This window comes from Oncorhynchus masou, chromosome 27 (genome assembly GCF_036934945.1).
Source record: "Oncorhynchus masou masou isolate Uvic2021 chromosome 27, UVic_Omas_1.1, whole genome shotgun sequence".
NCBI classification, from domain to species: Eukaryota; Metazoa; Chordata; class Actinopteri; order Salmoniformes; family Salmonidae; genus Oncorhynchus; species Oncorhynchus masou.
In genome coordinates, this window is record NC_088238.1 from 24,582,900 (window position 1) to 24,592,233 (window position 9,334).

A 9,334-nucleotide genomic window follows, 5' to 3' on the forward strand; every position below is an offset into this window, starting at 1 on the left:
GCGCGAGCCGAATCCCACTGGGACCGGGTGAAGGAGGGGTGAACTGTGGTGCCTGTTGCAGTGGTGCCGGTGGAGGCGCTGGCAGAATTCCTCCTCTCTCCCATCGGTCATTCATCTGCAGCACGTGATCCATAGCAGTGCTGAGACGTTGCAACATGGTTGCATGCTGCTGGACGAGCTCCTCGACCTCCAAAGGGGTGTTGTTTGCTCTTGCTGACTCCATTTTCGGGTGAGTGATACTGTAAGGTTCTGGGTGTAGCTGGTGCAGAGGAGTAAGGCGCAGGATGGCAGAGATGAGTAACACAATGAACTTTACTCAAAATTTCCAAATACATGAAGAAATACCAAGCCCACAAACAATGGACCGAACTTACAATAAATCAATCACTCACAAAAATTATGGGGAAAACATAGGGTTAAATAATTAACATGTAATTGTGGAATTGAACCCAGGTGTGTAAACCAAAGACAAAACAAATGGAAAATGAAAAGTGGGTCGGCGATGGCTAGAAGGTCGGTGACGTCGACCGCCGAACGCCGCCCAAACAAGAAGAGGGACCGACTTCGGCGGAAGTCATGACAGATGCACTTCCTATGTCATTTCTGTTTAACATTAAAATAAATGTAATCAATGTAATTGTTAACAAATACTGCATATCATTTTGATCTCATGCATAGTCAGTGCATGAATCCTTAGCTCTGCATTTGAGAGGGGTGACATTTCTCTAACCCCATCCTTCAACTAATTACCAAAAGAAGTAGTGTGAACTCCACTCAAACAGACAACCCAGATACTCAAATAGGTTATACTCTTTAACCACGTAGCTGAAGTAGGGTTAGGGTTAGTGCAGGCAAGCTGGCAATGATGTAGGTCCCGTTCATACACCTTCAGAATGTCATTCCAGAAAAAGTATTTGTCAACCACGAATCCCTTTGAGCAGTGAGCTGTTGAATAAGGGCAAATATGGTTTTCAATTAAATTACAAGTAAATTATTAAAATATAAACTACCACAAAAGTGACAAATGGTCCATGCCTTATATTACAATATTCGATTGATTTACACTAAACCATGAAGGATATGTCTTATATAGCATACAAACATATACACTCACATGGTTCAGTGACACCCGAGAAGTCGAAGGACTCATCCAAGGACTGCTGGCTGAAGAAGAGGTCAGGTGCTGCACCTGGGCAAAGAAAACAGTCTAAACATTCCCATACCGTACATTTAAAGAGAAAGATCACAAAAAGCAATGTGTATGTTGTATCTGTTACACATGCATAACTACATAGATAGTGAGATATAAAAACATGGATATGTGTCACAGTAGGGCAAGGTAACTTCATCAACATACTGTGGTTAGTGTTCAAGGTCTAAATGATGTGATGTTTTTAGTTTAAAGATGTTGGGGAAAAGGGAATACAATTCTTACCCAGAAACAGTACCACCGCTGTTGGGAGCCACATTGCCACTGAAAAGATGTAAAGGGTCAAGAAGGTGTTTGTCTGTTTAAGAAAACCTTTTATGGAGATGTATAAGAAACAAGATTTTGTGATAGAAAAAATAGATTTAATGCAAACTGTTATGGAAAAGAAGTATCTCGTTACAGCCTTAACATTGAGTAGCTGATTTGGTTCTGGGTGTCGAGATTCATGTAAAAGCTATGTAAAAATAGCCAGTGGATTTAACTAAGCAAATACAGTATGATATTCTGGCTTATTTGACAAGGACAGAGTGACAAAAGCAGCTTGATTCAACCTTTCTCCTCCCCCTTCTGTCCTCCAAAAAGTATATGAAGTTTGTAGTGTTGGGAAACTTATTTTTTTGCTCAAATTCTTCCTCTGAATCCTCTGGAACAAGTATTCTGTAATGAGGCATCAATCTATTAATGCCAATATTTGACAAAGTGATACATCATTTTGTGTGTCATTGTAGTGGGTTTAGCTGCAGACCGTGTGAGAAAAAAAGTTATTTAGGACCCAGGCCTGATCACTGATTTATGTGTTCAATTCCACCTAAACTGGCTAAGTATCAGAAATGAATGCTCTGTTGACTATTTAAGTAAAACAACATATTTTACGGGGAGAATCGCTTTTTTTTTTTTACTTGACTCATAATGATTAGAAACAAACAGTACTGTATGTCATTGATCAAGTGCTGAGTGATATGATAAAATGATAGCTGGTATGCTATTGCAGTACTTTATGTCAGTACATAATCACCTTAAAACAAAACACATTTTCTGACATATTTTCTGCTTGAGAAATATCCCATTATGAGAGTCTCTAGGCATATTCAGTAGATAACATTAAAATAATTATTTTTGACACCAAAATATCAGTCATGATGTAAGATGTTATACAGTAATAAAGTGCTTGTAATATCTCATCAGTAAAAGTCAAATGAAACGTACCTCTTTGAATCCTTCTCTCTCTCTCTCTCTCTCTCTCTCTCTCTCTCTCTCTCTCTCTCTCTCTCTCTCTCTCTAAGGCTTGTTTGGCTTTGATGAGCAGACAGGTGGAGAAGTACTGTAGCTGGAGTGTTTATAAAGAGAATCTGATCTCCTCCTTCTTTGAACACACCCTTGTGTCAGTCAACCTCATCAAGCCTCCTCCTTGTTGTCTTGCTGAAAGATCCTTCTAGAAAGAGTGGACCCACCAAGACTGTGTTTATGTTCCTATATTGTAAATCAAGCAACCTGAAAGGGAGACTCCACTTATGCACATTGAGTAAATTATATTTAATAAGTATGTTGTAGCATAGTATGCAATAATATTCTTGATTTATTGTTCATCTTTAAATATGTTTTAAGATCTGGTAGGAGCCAACACATTTGAAAAATTCCAACATTTCCTAAAGACTTTACATAAAGATAACAATTTATGGTCGACATCATCAAATTACAAACTCATTTTTGGTTGGCATATGACCAAGACTAGAGATCAAGTCACCATGGTGATATACACTGAGTTTACAAAACAGTAAGGACACCTTATCTTTCCATGACATAGACACCAAGTGAATCCAGGTGAAAGCTATGATCCCTTATTAATGTCACTTGTAAATCCACTTCAATCAGTGTAGATAAAGGTGAGGAGACAGTTTAAAAGAAGGATTTTTACATGGATTGTATGTGTGTGCCATTCAGAAGGTGAATGGGCAAGACAAAAGATTTAAGTGAGTTTGAACGGGGTATAGAAGTAGGTGCCAGGCACACCGGTTTGAGTGTGTCAAGAACTGCAACTCAATATTAGGATACGGTTCCTAATGTTTTGTCCTCTCACTTTAGACCACCTGATATGTCCTGCTCTTCATTTGATTGGTAAATCAAGACTTTGCGCTCTGGGAAATGATAGGTGAATTTCAGTTAAATGTTCATGTCAGTTCTTCCCCTATCATGGTATTAACCCTAAATCTGTCTTTCTGGGAGAGGTATAGTTTTTGTGGTCCCTCTAAACTAGGTTTCCTTTGGTGACTCTGTTATATTGTCATTTGCCTTTTAAGGCCATGGACACACATGAAACAATATGATAACCACATATTACATTACAATCATAACTCAAACCTCAGTGTTACGAGCATCTAGGTGAGGGCAAGCATACTGTAGGGACCCCAGCAAGACCAATCAATCAGTCTGAAAATAGATTTACCAGTTTTTTAATTCTCCACTAGAGGGAGTTCAACATCTGAGGTCAAGATGATCAAGATCTTTCAAAATTAGCCAGCAGAACTAGCCTGTACATGCTACAATAAGAACAGTATATTTACCTGCCTATACCTTTTGGCTAGATTGAATATATGAGTATCACAGACCTTCCAGTGAGTGTAAATAAAGTACTGTTTTATATGTGATACCTACAGGGCTATGCCAGCCTAATCCCTAGTTGTGTTAACAAAGTGCAGAGTAATTCTGGATGTAGAAAAGCTGTGGTTTTACTTCCCTGTCTTTTTGTCGATTTGGATAAATGCTAAATAACGACATGATTGATGGTGATTGGTTTATCAAGTTGATTAATGTATAACAGCCATCAACTACATTAATAAGGGCAAGAACCCCACACCCCTCCCCTGCTATCCATGAGCCTGTGTTTATGACTGTAATAGCTGCCACAGTCAACACACCATGATATCAGGGAAAATGATAATATCCAAGTGTTTCTTAGGTTCATAACATGGATACTGTCATTCTGTCACACCCACAACAGTCTGTCTGTCTCTGCTTTACAGTTCTCTGAACCATCCCATCTGGAAGTGGACACATCATTCTACATTGTTGTGACTACTGCCTTCATCTCACCATTCCTGCTGCAAGGTGAAAATAATAATAATACCGTTGTCACTAATCAAACATATTTTATTTAAGAATGTTGACAGTTACATCCATAAGTAACATTATTATGAAGAATTTTACCCTTTGAAAATCCCTCACTGAAAGTTGTCACCACACATGTTTTATATACAAACTTGAAAATCCTTGTCTCCTAACGAATCAAATTGTCCTTATGTACAACAAGCTACATTATCACAATACAGCCAAACACCAATAAAAAATAGAGATTATATTTTTTTGTTGCATTTGTAAAACATTTGTAAATCTAAATCTAACCTAATTCTTTCATATTTCATAAGAGAAAATGAACTTTCAAAATGGGAATAATGTAAGCGAAATATGATTTACTAATCTTATTTCATATGTTATTTATAATGGACTATTTTAGTTGTCTTGGACCTTCCATCCCTCTCCTGCTGCATCAGTATAACTGGTCCTCAGCCAGACCCACACTAACCTAATGTAATACCCTTGTTAAAACCAAGTATAGAGTTTATTTGTTATTATTATTTATTTGTCCTGTGTGGCTCAGTCGGTAGAGCATGGCGCTTGCAACGCCAAGCGTCGTGGGTTCGCTTCCCACTGGGGCCACCCATATGCAAAAAGTAGTGGCCCCAGCCGACTTGTAAGTCGCTTTTAGCGTCTGCTAAATGGGATATATTATTTTTTATATTTTATTATTGTAGCAACACGCACAGACAGCTGTGTGTTATGTGTTAGGATATTAGTGGGTTGTGTTGTACTTACCAGTGTTCGTGGGGTCCGACATGCCAATCACCCTGCTATCTGCCAATCACGGGAATGCCTGGAATGTTCTGATGCCGGGCATCCTGGCGGTTGGCGGAGTGGCGTGGAGGGGGGTTGGGCAGGGGGATGGAGCATTGGAAGTTAAGACCAGGTTTAGCCATCGTTCTCTCTCCTACGTCTGGCCTTCACAAGAGAAGGTCACGGTTGGTTGGTGGGGTATCTTTCATTTATTTGGCGTGGGCTACGGCCAAACAGTAGCATGTGTAAAGTTGGGTTAATAAACAGTCAATTCGTAAACTCAAGCCTCAGTCTGGACAATTGTTCCTTCATGATCTTGTCAGGTCATTACATTATTAATTGGTATTAGATTTAAAAGGTGATTGAATTGCTCCTCAATTGTAATGTCTTTAATGCATTTGATTTTGTGAATAGGTTGGTTTACTTTTAAGTTTAAGTTTGACCAATGAGGTAGCTTGTTAAGTTTTGGCCAATGGGCGAGTTGACCTGGTTAACAGGAGGCCTGGGCAAAAAAGAGGGGTTGGAAAGAAAGAAAGATGGAGAGACCTTATCAGTGTTGGTGAAGAAAAATGGTAAAAGAAGACTAAAAATAGAGCAATACCTATACCTACCGAGTTTTGAAGGGAAATACTGATTTTATTTTATAAGAGACTATTATTATTTTGTTGAGAAAGACTTAGTAGCGACTGAAGCTACCGTCTTATCGTGGAGGAATTTGACAGCCATGAGGTTAGCCTAGCATTGCGCGAGACCTGGAGAGAATTGCTTGTGGAAGATTAACGAGTTCAAGTTTCCGTGGGATATCTGTTGCTGCTAAGGAGTACTGTCTGCATTGATAACTGTGCTAGCTGTGGATCTCGTGAGGACACCTGCACAAAACTGCTGTACTTCGCTGAGGAGATAGTAGTGAGTAACTACAACGGTGGGGTGCTTCGGGACTTTGTCGTCATTTTTTTTTTAGCTCCAACGTGCGCCAACGGGTTTAAGCAAGCTTGCAAGTAATTTGGACATGGGTTGTGCACGACTCATTTGGGTTTATTATTTTTATTTATTTTGATGTGGTACATTGAAGATGTGATGATACAGATCTTGAACCTTATGTCTGTTGCATCGGAGTGATTTACTGTTTCAGTTTCATTTAATGCATAGAAAAGCATATCCTTATATAATAACACATCTATAATCATTCAATCTGAGGTTAGTTAATACCCTAGTTGTCATCACCCTAGTGAGTTTACAATAAGGATTCTTATTGGAGATGTCCTTCTCACCTAATATCCCAAGCTGTTCAGATATTCTAAGTGAGGTAATATCGTGAGAGTCAAATTCGAGTCTGGTGAGAGGGTTACACTAAGAAAACAAACACAACAGTACAAAGACTCTCACTGGAATGAACACCTTACTTCATTTCCATCCTGTCAATGGGATGCAAAACCTAACAACACACTGAACAAGGGACTCTAAGCAATAGACTAAACAGAAGGAGGGACATTTTCATAACTGTGACGCAAAAACATTTTACCTTCAGGGCTTCCAAGACTTCCAACTGTCTTGCGAAAAGTGTCTCCGTTCGGCAGCTCTCTCCAACGTAGGCCTTGGATGGAGTTCCTGTTCTTGGCTAACTCCTTTCTGGTCTATGAGATATGATCAAACTAGATAATGCCAACACAAATTTTAATTGAGCATCCTAAATGTAATACTATGTGATGTTTGTATTCCTGATCCTGAGAACAGTGAAATGAGTGAGGATGACATTGATTTCTGATGTGGGAGATGTAGGACTACTGTACCTGCTCCAACATCTGTTCCTTTACCACTGGGTCATTGAGGTCAGCTCCTGTGTTAGATTTCAGAGACATCCTTACAATGGTCTTCTTGATTCTCTTTTCTAGATGGACAAAGGAATGGTAACAGACACTCAAATGAGATTCAGCTTATTTACAGTAAATATAACTTTTCTTTCAATATCCTTTGAAGACTGTACTTTTTTTTTTTTAAATTTCACCTTTATTTAACCAGGTAGGCTAGTTGAGAACAAGTTCTCATTTGCAACTGCGACCTGGCCAAGATAAAGCATAGCAGTTCGACACATACAACAACACAGAGTTACACATGGAATGAACAAAACATATACAGTCAATAATACAGTAGAAAAAAAGAAAACAAATTCTATATACAGTGAGTGCAAATTAGGTCAAATAAGGGAGTTAAGGCAATAACTGTTTCCTGTCTTTGTCTATGCACCAGACAGGACTGTTTTCACATTTGTTGTTTTGTAATTTGAAGTGTTCAGTTGGGATTTATTATTAAAGAAGATGAACCCTCACCACGCTGCGCTGCGCTTTGGTCCTCTCTTTCCCAGGAAGAAAGCTGTTACATGTGCAAGTAGAGATACTGTGGTGCAAAAGGAGCAAAATAAATAAATACAGTATGAGGATGAGGTAGATAGATGGGCTGTATACAGATGGGCGATGAACAGGTGCAGTGATCTGTGAGCTGCTCTGACAGCCGGTTCTTAATGCGAGTGAGGGAGATGGGAATCTCCAGCTTCAGTGATTTTTGCAGTTCGTTCCAGTCAGTGGCAGCAGAGAACTGGAAGGAAAGGCGACCAAAGGTGGAATTGGCTTTGGGGGTGACCAGTGAGATATACCTGCTGGAGCGCGTGCTACAAGTGGGTGCTGCTATTGTGACCAGCGAGCTGAGATAGGGCGGGGCTTTACCTAGCAGAGACTTGTAGATAACCTGTAGCCAGTGGGTTTGGCGACGAGTATGAAGCGAGGGCCAGCCAACGAGAGCGTATAGGTCGCAGTGGTGAGTAGTGTATGGGGCTTTGGTGGCAATACGTATGGCACTGTGATAGACGACATCCAGTTTGCTGAGTAGAGTGTTGGAGGCTATTTTATAGATGACATCGCCGAAGTCAAGGATCGGTAGGATGGTCAGTTTTACGAGGGTATGTTGGCAGCATGAGTGAAGGAAGCTTTGTTGCAAAATAGGAAGCCAATTCTAGATTTGATTGGAGATGCTTAATGTCAGTCTGGAAGGAGAGTTTACAGTCTAGCCACACACCTAGGTATTTGTAGTTATCCGCGTATTCTAAGTCAGAGCCGTCCAGAGTAGCGATGCTGGATGGGCGGGCAGGTGCAGGCAATGATCGGTTGAATAGCATGCATTTAGTTTTATTTGCGTTTAAGAGCAGTTGGAGGCCATGGAAGGAGAATTGTATGGCATTGAAGCTCGTCTGGAGGTTAGTTAACACAGTGTCCAAAGAAGGGCCAGAAGTAAACAGAATGGTGTCGTCTGCGTAGAGGTGGATCAGAGAATCACCAGCAGCAAGAGCGACATCATTGATGTATACAGAGAAGAGAGTCGGCCCGAGAATTGAACCCTGTGGCACCCCCATAGAGACTGGCAGATGTCCGGACAACAGGCCCTCAAATTTGACACACTGAGCTCTATCGGAGAAGTAGTTGGTGAACCAAGCGAGGCAATCATTAGAGAAACCAAGGCTGTTGAGTCTGCCAATAAGAATGTGGTGATTGACAGAGCCGAAAGCCTTGGCCAGGTCGATGAATCCAGCTGCAAATTACTGTGGAACTGTGTAGTAGCAAGCCTCTGTATTCTATGTTACCCAGAATGGAACTATTATCTCATATTAGAAACCACATGAACACATATTTGCATTAATCCCGAATGAGAGTGGGGAGAGAGAGGTGGCATTTTAGAGTGGATTAGGCTACATTACTGTGCGGCATCTGACAGTGCTTGTTAAAATGGGACCTTATTGGGTCTAAAATGCCACTCCTTCACGTGTCTCACAGATATTAACACCAATAAGATAGCAGTCTTGTTGACTGGTCCATCTAGTGGTAATGCCACAGCCTCTGACACACATATCTATGGTGTCAGTGTAGATTTGAATCTGGCATAGTGCCCCTTAGATGCAAGCTGTCTCTTTCCCTACTGTCCTCCTCTCTTTCTGTTTAAAAAATGTATATACGTAAAAGAGAAAAATATGACGGTCTTACTTCCAGTGCAAAGGAACAATCTCTTCAGAGAGCAGTCTCTATTGTCCAGAGAGGAGTGTTCAGTCTGTCAATGGCACTTACGGGTCAGATGGAGGCAGTTACTACCACCCAGTTGAGGCCAAAATCCTTTGTTCAGTATTACAATATTAGATTGATTTACACTAAAGCATTAAGTATAAAGTATATAAGCATACATTCACATGGGTTG

General features: G+C 40.3%; 1 long non-coding RNA gene across 1 annotated transcript; it reads right to left on the bottom strand.

Annotated features, from left to right (window-relative positions):
* Positions 1–408: 408 nt before the first annotated feature.
* Positions 409–2,198, bottom strand: LOC135515312 (uncharacterized). Its single transcript, XR_010451779.1, has 3 exons — positions 1,436–2,198; positions 1,115–1,189; positions 409–945 (listed from the first exon to the last, which is right to left on the bottom strand). It is a non-coding gene; the product is annotated as an uncharacterized LOC135515312 (long non-coding RNA).
* Positions 2,199–9,334: the final 7,136 nt, after the last annotated feature.